The sequence below is a fragment of the Stomoxys calcitrans genome, chromosome 2 (genome assembly GCF_963082655.1).
Source record: "Stomoxys calcitrans chromosome 2, idStoCalc2.1, whole genome shotgun sequence".
NCBI lineage: Eukaryota > Metazoa > Arthropoda > Insecta > Diptera > Muscidae > Stomoxys > Stomoxys calcitrans.
Genome location: NC_081553.1, coordinates 45173151 through 45186684, shown reverse-complemented (window position 1 = coordinate 45186684; position 13534 = coordinate 45173151). Strand labels below are relative to the sequence as shown.

The following is a 13534-nucleotide window of genomic DNA, read 5'->3' as shown; positions in this document are numbered from 1 at the left end:
TACCAAAGTATAATTTATTTCTTTACTTTCATTTTATTTTGCTGTTATTCAAATCAAATAGGTAAAAAACAATCAGAAGTGAGCGACAAAGTTTTCCTTCCAAACCCATAATAAGGCAAAAATGCAAATTTCTTGAAAAAAAAAACAAACTTTCAAATATTTTAAAGGGCATTTTAGAAATAGTTAATGTCACAGCGGAAATTTATATTTGTATATGCATGTGTCTTTGACCATTTTTGATCAAGCAACACTCCGCCCTCACTTCCCTTGAAACAAATGGCAATGTGAAATGTCATATAAACCAATAAAACTAAAGAAAATGTAAATAAAATTCCAAAAAAAAGCAACAAATCAACACTATATGCTGTCTTAGATAAACAAATAAGCACACGTTCAGACATACTCGTACTATATACATTTGGTATATAAACATTATTCAGAAGACGAAAATGAATTTCACCAAACAGCTGTGACTTTGTTGGGCATTGTATGGCCAAATGTTGAATGCTGTCGAATGTAGCGTTTTTTTTTTTTTTTCATTTCTTTACTTTTTGTTTTCAGCTGGTAGCTGGTGTTGATGCAGACATTGTTGTTGTCTTGATGCTGAAGTTGTTAAGCTTTTAACATAATTGCTTATCTGTTCATATAGCATTGGCAGTGAATATCATGAGATTCGTTACTGTGGCGTAGCAATTAATTTTGTAAAGAGAATGTTGAAAATGAAAAAAAAAAATCAAATGTTTATTTCTTTAAATTAAAAAAAAGAATAATAATAATAATAATAATAATTAAAAAAATAATATTAATAATATTAATTTTTTTCTGAAATTTTGGTAAAAATAAAATTTAAAAAAAATTTAATTTTAAAATTTTTGGAAATCACGAAAGATTTTAAAGATAAAACAAGTAAAAAGGCACTAAGTTCGGCCTAGCCCACCACCTGGGGTATATATGTAAACCACCTTTCGTCAAAATCCGGTGAAAAATGCATATCTCATGGCCCTTAGCAGCTATATCGAAATATGTTCCGATTTGGATCAAATACTTACAAATACAAATACTTGTCATTGTTCAATTGTGTATAACAAAATACTGGTCTTTTAACCCTATTCGACACGCACGCCAAATAGCCTAGCATAAGTGACTGTGTCAAATTTCAGTGAAATTGGACTATATATGAGCCTTTTATGGGACCAAGATTTTAAATCGAGATATCGGTCTATATGGCAGCTTATCCAAATCTGAACCGATATGAGCCAAATTGACGATGAATATCAAAGGGTTTATCTTAACTCACTGTCCCAAATTTCGGTGAAATAGGACAATATATGCGCCTTTTATTGGCCCAAAACTTTATATGAAGAAATCGGTCTATATGGCAGCTATATCCAAATCTGGACCAATCTAGGCCATATTGAAAAATAATATTGAAGAGCCTAAGACAATTCATTTTCCAAAATTTCGGCGACATCGGACAACAAATGCGCCTTTTATGGGCCCAAGACCTTAAATCGAGAGATCGGTCTATATGGCAGCTATATCCAAATCTAGACCGATCTGGGCCAAATTAAAGAAGGATGTCGGGTTATCTAACACAACTCTCTGTCCCAAATTTCAGCAAAATCGGATAAAAAATACGGCTTTTATAGACCTAAAAACCCTAAATTGGCGGATCGGTCTATATGGCAGCTATGTCGAAATCTGGACCTGAGCCAAATTGAGGAAGAATGTCGAAGGACCAAACTCAACTCACTGTCCCAAATTTTGGCAAAATCGGACAATAAATACGCCTTTTATGGGCGCAAAACCTTTAATCGAGAGATCGGTCTATATGGCAGCTATCTTAAAATCAGGACCGATTTGAGCCAAATTGAAGAAGGATGTCGAAGGCCTTAACTTAACTCACTCTCTCAAATTTTGACAACATCGGACAATAAATGTGGCTTTTATGGACCTAAGACCCTAAATCGGAGGATCGGTCTATATGGCAGCTATATCCAAATCTGGACCGATCTGGGCCAAATTGAAAAAGGATGTCGGATTGCCTAACACAACTCTCAGTCCCAAATTTCAGCAAAATCGGACAATAAATGCGCCTTTTATGGGTGCAAAACCTTAAACCGAGAGATCGGTCTATATGGCAGCTATATCAAAATCTGGACCGATCTGAGCCAAACTGATGAAGAATATCGAAGGGCTCAATACAACTTACTGTCCCAAATTTCGGCAAAATCGGAGAATAAATACGCCTTTTATGTGTCCAAGACCTTAAATTGGAGGATCGGTCTATATGGCAGCTATATCCAAATCTGGACCGATCTGGGCCATATTGAAAAATAATAGCGAAAAACCTAAGACAATTCATTTTCCAAAATTTCGGCGACATCGGACAACAAATGCGCCTTTTATGGGCCTAAAACCTTAAATCGAGGTCGGTCTATATGGCAGCTATATCCAAATCTTGACCGATCTGTGTCATATTGCAGAAATATGTCGTGAAATCGGTATATAACCTGATATAGCTGCCATATAAACCGATCTGGGATCTTGACTTCTTGAGCCTCTACACCACTACTGTGGTACAGGGTATTATAACTTTGAGAATTTTCTTGTAACACTTAGAAGGAAGAGATATAGACCCATTGATAAGTATATTGATCGACTCAGTATCACTTTCTGATTCGATTTAGCTATGTCCATTTGTTCGTCTGTCTGTCTGTCCGTCTGTCCATGTTAATTTATGTACAAAGTACAGGTCGCAGTTTTCATCCGATCGTCTTCATATTTGGCACGAGCATTTTCTTGGGCCTAGATACGATGCCTATTTAAATTGGAAAAAATCGGTTCAGATTTGGATATAGCTCCAGTATATATGTTCATCCGATTTGGACTAGTATTGCAATAATTTGGTCATTTGTTAACCGATTAGCATGTCCGCCTATGACGCCGAACGCCTGAGTTCGAATCCTGGCAAGACCATCAGAAAAAATTTTCAGCGGTGGCTTTCCCCTCCTAATGCTGGCAACATTTGTGAGGTTACTATGCCATGTAAAACTTCTCTTCAAAAGAGGTGTAGCACTGCGGCACGTTTTTGGGACTCGGCTATAAAAAGTAGGCCCCTTATCATTGAGCTTAAACTTGAATCGGACTGCATTCATGGATAGGTGAGAAGTATGCCCCTGTTCCTTAGTGGAATGTTCATGGACAAAATTTGCATTTGCATATATGCATCTCCCGATCTGAATCGATCTTCTCAAAAATTTGCACAGCGATTTACTCTATGGCTCCACTATATGCACGGATTTTGATCGATATTTAAAGCAAATTTTAAATTCGACTACCTACTCTGCATATTTGAAGTGGTGTAGGGTATCAAAAGGTGGGCTTCGACCGACTTTAGACCGTCCTTACTTGTTTTGAATTTGCACTATTTTATGTTTTGATTTCCAAAGAATTTTTGATTGTTACAGGCTGCCACTAACTAACCCAAAATACCTTCGATAAAATAGCAGTTCTAGTGGTGGGTTGGTGGATCCAATTCCTATCTTTGGTCATTCGCTTGAACAACATAAATGGGCTGAAACCCTAGAAAGCATACGGCCACTAAAACCAATACCCCCTTCGTCACACCCTCTTCTACGCCACTGCTGTTAAATGTATCCACATTCATTTGTTTGTTTATTTTCCGCTGTCTGCCGTTTTAAAATGTCTTGGATGTAAGTCAAGTAGGTAGGTAGGTAGGTAGGTTTGTCTAATAAGTTTTTTCCTCATTTCTTTCTATTTTTTTACCAATTTTCGTTTCTTCATGTGTTTGAACTGAATCATAAGAATTTCAAACACGCACTGTTACTTTCATTGCTATTTTTGCACTTCTGCTGGGTTTTTAATGTGTGGAGGTAGTCTCCATTAGTTTGGTATGAATGCATGAAATATTCCCTATAAAGGAAGTGAGCGAAGAAAGGCAAAACGACTAAGAAGTCAAGCTAGACATGTGAAATAACTGAGTGTGGTATGTCTGAGTTGATGTTGTTGTTGTTGTTCTTGTTTTTAATATGGTAATGCCACACAATTCAGTTATTAACAATTTTATGCAAATTAATTTCTCTTGAATGGTTTTAATGAAGAAATTATAAACTGTTAAAGAATTATAAAAAAAAAATATATAAGTGGGTTCGTTTGTGTGTTTTAGAGCGTGCGTGTCTGTGTGTTTGGTGCCTGCCATAAATGTCGATTGGAGAAAATAATTCAATTAGTATATTGGTTGTTTTTGGTCAAAAGAAGGTGTGGTTAGAAAGAAATTTATGTTGGTGATTGATTTCGAAATTCAGTAAAAAGGGAAATTAATAATGGAAAATTTAAATAAAAGAGTATAATGAAAAAGTTGAATTTGGTTAGGGTTGGTCATAAATTACAAGGCAGCCTTCAGATGCAAAATAAACAAGCAAAAATGCGTAAAGTTCGGCCAGGCCGAACTTTGGATACCCACCACCTCGGGTATATATAAAAACCACATTTCATCAAAATTCGGTGAAAATTTCATACCTTATGTCCCATAGCAGTTATATAAAAATGTGTTCCGATTTGGACCAAATACTAAAAAGTACAGTAGCTATATCCAAAAATAAAAAAGCCTAACATAAGTAACTGGGTCAAATTTCGGTGAAATCGGATTAAAAATGCGCATTTTATGGACCCAAAGCTTTAAATCGATAGATCGGTCTAGTCTAGTCTAGTCAGGTATAGTCAAATCTGGACCGATCTGGGCCAAATTGAAGAAGGACGTCGAAGATCTTAATTCAACTCACTGTCTCAAATTTCAGCGTCATTGGACAATAAATGCGCCTTTTATGGCTCCAAAACCTAAAACCGAGATATGGGTCTATATGGCAGCTATATTCAAATCTGGACCGATCTGTTCGATATTGCAAAAGTATGTCAAGGGGCTTAACTTAACTCACTGTCCCAAATTTCGGCGACATCGGACAATAAATGCGCTTTTTATGGGCCCAAAACCTTAAATCGAGAAAACGGTTTATATGGCAGCTATATCCAAATCTGAACCGATCAGAGCCAAATTAACGAAGGATGTCGAAGGGCCAAACACAACTCACTGTGCCAAATTTCAGCAAAATCGGATAATAAATGTGGCTTTTATGGGCCCAAAACCCTAAATCTGAGGATCGGTCTATATGGCAGCTATATCCAAATCTGGACCGATCTAGACCAAATTAACGAAGGATGTCGAGACAACTCACTGTCTTAAATTTCAGTAAAATCGGATAATAAATGTGGCTTTTATGGGCCTAAGACCCTTAATCGGAGGATCGGTCTATATGGCAGCTATATCCAAATCTGAACCGATCTGGGCCAAATTGACGAAGGATGTCGAAGGGCCTAACATAACTCCCTGTTCCAAATTTCAGCAAAATCGGATAATAAATGTGGCTTTTATGGGCCTAAGACCCTAAATCTGAGAATCGGTCTATATGGCAGCTGTATCCAAATCTGGACCGATCTGGGCTTAATTGACGAAAGATGTCGAAAGGCCTTACACAACTCACTGTTCCAAATTTCAGCAAAATCGGATAATAAATGTGGCTTTTATGGGCCTAAGACCTTAAATCGGATGATCGGTCTATATGGCAGCTATATCCAAATCTGAACCGATCTGGACCAAATTGACAAATAATGTCGAAAGGCCTTACACAACTCACTATCCCAAATTTCAGCAAAATCGGATGATAAATGTGGGTTTTATGGGCCCAAGACCCTAAATCGGAGGATCGGTCTATATGGGGGCTATATCAAGATATAGTCCGATATAGCTCATCTTCGAACTTAACCTGATTGTAGACAAAAGAAGACACTGTGCAAAATTTCAGCTCAATATCTCTATTTTTGAAGACTGTAGCGCGATTTCAACAGACAGACGGACGGACATGTCTAGATCGTCTTAGATTTTTACGCTGATCAAGAATATATATACTTTATAGGGTCGGAAATGGATATTTCGATGTGTTGCAAACGGAATGACAAAATGAATATACCCCCTTCCTTCGGTGGTGGGTATAAAAAGCGTCCACTTTGTGACTTTTTTCCTTTGGCATTGACCTAAAAAGCACTAAATCTAGTGCGAAAAGCACTAAGTTGCCATCCCTGGGGGAAAGACCTCAATGTAGACGACTAGGTGGTGAAGGGCTGTTTCAATAGACCTACCCTTACTTCATGCATGCTGTTGCCGAGAAAAGCTATCTCCAGGGATCTCTGTCCTACGTAATGTTTCTATCAACCTCTCTTGAGTCTTTAGCATAAAGGTTGACAGATTAATAGGACGAATATCTTTCGCCTTCGTTTGGTAAAGTTTTGTCTGCTTTTATAATGAAAATAACCTTTGCGTCCCTCAATCCACAGGTATAAACGACATGCTGATGCAAGCAAAGTATATGACCCGAAGCCATGGAGCGAGTCTGTTGGACACAGCATGCAGTTCAACAGGTGATACATTATCAGGACCTGGCGATGTAAAGGAGTCAAAACTTTTTATCGTACAAAGGATTTTCGACTCAGACACAATTTTCCCTCCTTGTAAGGCAATTTTGCGTCTTTAACCCTCCGGCAGTTAAAGTCGTCCCCAGAGACTTTTCCATTAATGTCTAAAAAATGTAAGAAAATGTGTTTTCATATAAAATTCCATACAAAAAGTACAAGGTCCCTGTGGACCTTGTACTTCGGCAACGGTTGCCTAAACTGTCGGAGGGTTCACTGTTGTCTGTCCCTAGGTCAATTTCCTAACTTTCAAGGATATTTTGACCTTCATTTTAGATTTTTAACTTTAACCGGCTTTTGGGCTATCCCCTCTGCAGAGGGTGACTTTACAGTTGTCACAGTCGGCTAAATTTTTAGGGGTGATTCTACACACCAAATTGGATTGGAACAAAGATTTGAAAGGCCTTTGCGGCATTGTATTCGTATCAGAACCTCGTAGGGAGCAAGTGGGGTTTGAGACCCAGGCTTATACACCAGTTGTTCTCGGCGGTAGTGCGGCCAGTCATGGCATATGACCACCACATGTGGTGACCGGTGATGGATTTTATGTTACATGTCCGTAACCTTAACAGGGTGAATAGGGTCACATTAAGATTTGTGTCCAGGGCTACGCGAACCGCTACGACTGGGTCATTAGAGTTTATGTTGAGAATTCAGCCTATGGACTTGTTTATAAGGGAAACTTCGGAGAAGACTCTTCTCAGATGGTCGCAGCTTGACTTGATTCGTGGGCCAGCTGTGAGACATTGGTCCTGCAGACGAACTTCCAGATAGGTATGGACGTGAAGAAATGTGGATAACGTCAACTACCTTGGCAAAAAGGCCGGGTGAGGTTTTCAGGCATTCACGTTTTTACAGATAGATCGAATATAGAGAATCGAATAGAGTGTGGTATCTATTGCAGCGAACTCGATAGCAATGTCTCCTTACGGATGAGGGATGCTTGCAGCATCGTTCAAGCAGAGGAGTATGCGATGGCTGTAGCAGCGGAGATGGTTTCGTCTATGGAAATCGACCAATCGGAATTCATACTTTTAGCGACAGTCAAGCAACGTTGAAGGCATTAAGCAATACGTGTGGTGAGATCCAAGCCCCGCGGCCGCTGTCGGGAGTTACTGATGCATCTACAGGAATATCATACTTTGGCTTGCCCAGTGTTGCAGAAATTTGAAAATTTGACTTATATAAGGATTCTCGACACCTGAACTAAATATGATCCAAATCTTCCTATATTTGAATGTAAATATGGACATAGTAGAGTTATAATAATACAAAACAATAAATATTTCCATGGTGTACAAAGTTCTCGCACGGCTGAACTTAATGCGTTTTTACTTGTTCTACATAACAATGATGCCAAAAAAAGTACTCTTTAAACACGAACATTCATGTTGCTACTGTTGGCTATCACACAACAAGTATGTTCAAATTGATTTGTTATGAGGAACTTACGCAACTATCTAAATGTTAAAGAAAGCAAGCAAAATTATGAAAAAAAATGGGAAAAGGCCACAAGAAAGCGGTATATTTAAGAAAAAATAGAGTAAAAACACGAATGCCATAATCATAAAACCAAGAAATGCAGACTTGATATAACAGTTTTGAATTGCAATGGACTCATTTCTCAAGAAGAGTTATTAAATATCCAAGAAACTAATAAACAAAAAGAGTGTGAGAGAGAGAGAGAGAGTGTGGCTCATCTTACAAACATTAGAATCCCAATTTCCTAAGAAATCGTTTTGTTGTCGGTTCCTGTTTTAAAATTCCCATTAAGTTCGTTGTCTTCTAAACATTTTACTTAAAATATAATCGTTCAAAAGAAAAATAAAATTGTTTTACTTTTGAAGGTCATATCTTGGTGTTTACTGAAAGAAAAACAAAAGATTTAAGACACAAACTTGTTTGCTGGTGACTGGTAGCTTTTGGGTAGTGGTTCACACAGTTTTGTGTTTTTTTGGAAAAGAAAAGTTAATTGCGTTTTCCACTTTCTCAAGATGGGAATCTGTTAGTAGTTCTTAATTTTTTAATTTCAATATTATAAACCAAACAAGTAAGAAAAAGTAATTGCGGATTTTTTAAAAGAAAGTAAATGCATTTTTAATAAAACTTAGAATGAACATTAATCAAATAGACTTTTTTTAAACTTTTTTTCTAAAGCAAGCTAAAAGTAGCAGCTAATAACTGACAGAAGAAAAAATGCAATTACTGAGTCACAAGCTGTGAAAAAATTTGTCAATGCCGACTATATGAAAAATCCGCAATTACTTTTTGGGCAACCCAATAATATAAACACATCACAGGGACAAACTTCTCACATCTTCAAAACCTATATCAGCTATATGAAATATTCTCTGATCTGAACCAAACTCGCCAAAATTCACCATTAAAAATTTCAGCGAAATGTGGTAAAAAAAGAGTCTTTTGGGTTTAAGGCCGCTAATCGGAAATCGTTATATATAGCAGCTATATCCAAATATAGCCCGATCTGCACCATATTCGGGGACGATGTTTAGGGGTTAAAGAAATCTCACGCACTGCCTAATTACAACAAAATCGGGGAATGTTAATGGGTGAAAGACCGTCACTCGGTATATCGCTTTATATGGTAGCTAACCCTAAAATGGACTGATCTAAAACATACTCGACACCGACGTCGAAATCTGAACGCAGCTCACTGTGTTATATTTCAGCGAAATCGGGCAATAAATGCATCTTTTATTGGCCTGAGGCCCTAAGTTGAGCAATCGGTCTATATGTTTGAATCATATTCAGCACGGTTGCTGGGGATATTCACACAAACCTTTTTGACAAATTTCAGTGAAATCAGGTAACAAATGTGGCTTTTATGTGCCTAGGACCTTATATCGGGTTATCGTTCTAAGACAGACCGATCTGGACCATATTCGTTACTGTTGTGGAGGATATTAAAAAAAAACATTGTGTCAAATTTTAGCGAAATCAGATGTTAAATACAGCTTTTATGAGCCTAAGACCTTAAATCGGGATATCGGCCCATGTGTGGGCTCTATCACGATATAGAACGATAAAGCCCATCGCCCAACTTAACCAGACTTTGGACAAAACGGAATCTGTTAAGAGTTTCAGCTCAATATCTTCGTTTTTAAAAACTCTGGCTGAATTCAATAGACAGAAGAACATAGCTGGATCAAGTTTGGTTTGAGACCCAGGCTTATGCACTGGTTGTTCTCGGACGTGGAGCGGCGAGTCCTGGCATATGGCTGCCACATCTGGTGACCGATGACTAATTTTATGTCACATGTCCGTAACCTTAAATGGATGAATCGCACTTGGGTCTGCAGTTTTGGGCACAATTGCGATTGGGTCATTTGAGGTTATGTTGGGAATTCAGCCTATGGACTTGTTTATAGGGAAAACAACAGCTTATCGCAGCTTGACTTCATTCGTGGGTCAACTGCGAGACTTATATACGTATATTTGATAGTGACATGGCGGTCTCTCAGACGAAATTGACTTGATGGATAGAGGACTGTGGATAAAGTTACCTAATCTGGCAGAGTGGCAGAAAGAGCGGGCTAGGTTTTCAGGCATTAACGTTTTTACAGATAAGTCGAATATGGAGAATAGAACTGGGTGTGCTATCTATTGCAGAGAACTCGATATCAATGTCTCCTTACGAATGAGGGATGATTGCAACATCTTTCAAGCCGAGGCTGGGCTGTAACAGCGCCGCTTGTGTTGTCTATTAATATCAGCCGATTGGAAATTCATATTTTTAGCGACAGTCAAGCAACGTTAAAGGCATTAATCTGTAAGGGAGTGAGATCCAAAGTCCTGGTCCGCTATCGGGAGTTACTGATGCGTCGACAGGAATATCATATTTTGATCCTGTGCTGTGTGCCAGGGCACAAGGATATAGAGGGTAATGCAAAGGCCAATGTACTTGCCAAGTCTGAAATGAATCTCTCCCTTGTGTCGGTTACGAATGGGTATCCTCCCCTCTCACAAATTTTGTATGATCTCTAAAAGGGCTAAAAAGAAACTTGGTTAAGTCACTGGAATGCAAGCGAGGCTAGAATGTAGCTCATAATTTAGCATGTCCGCCTTTGACGCTGAACGCTTGGGTTCAAATCCCAACGAGAACATACGAAACAAGTAAAAGTTCGGCCGGGTCGAATCTTATATACCCTCTGGCATGGATCGCATTTGTCGAGTTCTTTTCCCGGTTTCTCTTTTTAGGCCAACAAAGGATAAAAGAAAATCATTGCTATGCTATTGGAGTAGATCAAGTTATGGCCTAATTCGGACCATAATTGTGTAAAATTTCGAATAAGAATTGTGCCCTTTAGGGTCTGAAGAAGTAAAATAGTGATGTCGGTTTAAAGGGGAGCTGTAGCAGGCTATACACCGCTTCATACCATATTTGACACGTGTGTTGAAAGTCATGGGAGAAGCCGTTGTACAAAATTTCATCCAAATCGGATAATAAGTGCGCCCTCTAGAGGCTCAGAAAGTCAAGATCGGTTTATATGGCAGCTATTACAGATTATTAACCGATTTGAACCATCTTTGGAAATCATAACCAGTTTTTGGAAATTATAGCAAAAAACGTGGTGCAAAATTTCAGCTATATCGTATAAGAATTACGCCCTCTAGAGGCTCAGAAAGTCAAGATCGGTTTATATGGCAGCTATTCCAGATTATGAACCAATTTGAACCATATTTGGCACTGTTGTTGGAAATTATAACAAAAAACGTGGTGCAAAATTTCAGCTAAATCGTATAAGAATTGCGCCCTCTAGAGGCTCGAGAATTCTAGACCCCAGATAGGTTTATATGACAGCTATAGCAGGTTATAGACCGATTTGAACGACACTTATCACAGTTGTTGGAAGTCGTAACGAAACACATCGTGCAATATTTTAGCTAAATGGGATAGAAATTACGCCCTCTATTGGCTCAAGAAGTCAAGATCCCAGATCGATGTATATGGCAGCCATAACAGGTTATAGACCGATTTCTTGCATACTGAAAATCAGTTGATGAAAATCATAACAAAACACCTCGAGCTAAATTTCAGCCTAAATGGTTAAAATTGCGCCCTCTAATGGCTCAAGAAATCAAGATCCAAGATCGGTCTATATGACAGTTATATCAAAATATGAACCAATATGGCATATTTACACTCCCAACCGACCTACACTAATAAGAAATATTTGTGCGAAATTTCAAGCGTCCAGCTTTACTCCTTCGAAAATTAGTGTTCTATCGACAGACAAACAGACGGACAGACGGACAGAAAGACGGACATGGCTAGATCGACTTAAAATGCCATGAAGATCCAGAAGAAGATCAAGTTTTATTAAAAATGCATTTACTTTCTTTTAAAAAATTCGCAATTACTTTTTGGGCAACCCAATATACACTTTATGAGGTCTTAGATGAGTATTTCGAGGAGTTACAAACAGAATGACGAAATTAGTATACCACCATCCTAGGGTGGAGGGTAATAAAATCGTCCTAGTGCTTTGCAATATTTGTTATTTCCCAATAACGAAATGTTTTTTAAATATCAATTTTCCTTCAAAATCGTCTATGAAGTGAAAAGAGTCGATTGTTTAACTGTCACAATTTATACTAAACTAGAAGAATAACAAAAGACTTAAGCCACAAACTTGCTTTCAGTACATCAAGTGTAGAGTGATCATAGCTTAAGGATGAAAAATTCCACATATGTGAAAAAAATTTATGCAATCTAAACATCAAGTTCAGCCTACAATTCTTGATTTAGCAGTATGATATTTTTATTCCATTCAATGTGCATATATCAAATATCGATAACATTAGTTTGACAATGCATTGGACTATTATGCTAAGGGGTATGAATTATTTTTTTCCCTATGCAAATCTAAGACAAGACGCATAATGCAATAGACTCTGAATTTCACAAGTAAAAAATTCAATTTCTAAGAAAATCCAATTTGTTTTTTGTATCATCTTGTAAATCCCTTTCATTTAGCTCGTTTTCAAGCCCTTTTTCTTCATTATGTCTTTTTCAAGTGATAAACTAACATTTCTTTGCTGGTGAAGGTCATACGAGTGTACCTTATTCTTTAACTCATGGCAAAACAAAAGACTTAAGACACAAACTTGCTTGCGGCACATCAAGTGTAATTGCCATTTTTTTTTTGACTTACGGTTGACACAGTTCTGCAAATTAAGGAAAAGAAAAAACAACGTTTATTACCTTTTTCGCTTTCTTGAGACGGTCAACAGCTTATAATCCTTGGTTTTAGTTTTTGGGGTATTGACTGCAACTGACGTTATTTATAGCTTAGTTGATAGATTGTTGATAATCATAAACACCATTATAACACTTTTCTCCTAAAGCCAATCTAAATATTAGCGCTATGTTGCTCGGACATTTACTAGCATTTAACTACCGTTGTTTCGATTAGTTTTCTTTGATTTCGTTTCTTGATTTAACAATTATTGTACTAGTTGTTGTTGTTGTTATTGCAATTCAATTAGATTTTTTTTTTCTTGTTCTCTTCTAGCTCTTGCAGTCTCCACATGCGTACATTTTATCTCAAGTTTTTCCTCAATATTTTTCTCGTTTTATTTCTCCAATTTTCTTTCACTCTCTAGATGTTTTTTTTGTAATGATTTTTCCTTCGTTTATTTTTTCTTTAGCAATTTTTAGACCGTCAAATACGACCGTATTGTCGTATGGTCGCGTACTGAATGAAACTTGTAAGTTTCGAACTGAAGAAATGTGTTTTCTGTGTGTGTGTGTGTTTTTTTACTAAAAAGAAAGCACACCACTTTTTATGTTTGTATTACGTTTTGGTTTGCTTATTTTCTGTGAGTGTGTTTGTGTGTGTGTGTCTGTGAGGCTATATGCTTAAGTCTGCTTTGCTGTTGTCGGGGAACGACAGCAGCTTTGTTGCCTTTGCTTTTGAATCTTCCCCACTATATCATCGCACCATACCATACCGCATTTTTGCAG

At 37.5% G+C, this 13534-nt stretch overlaps 1 protein-coding gene across 1 annotated transcript in view; it reads right to left on the bottom strand.

Annotated features, from left to right (window-relative positions):
• LOC106088176 (trithorax group protein osa) overlaps positions 1-13247 on the bottom strand; it is a 90525-nt gene extending 77278 nt beyond the window's left edge. Inside the window, exon 1 of the mRNA XM_013253562.2 lies at positions 12773-13247. The gene's annotated coding sequence lies outside the window, so the exon portion shown is untranslated. The remainder of the gene's footprint in view (positions 1-12772) is intronic.
• Positions 13248-13534: the final 287 nt, after the last annotated feature.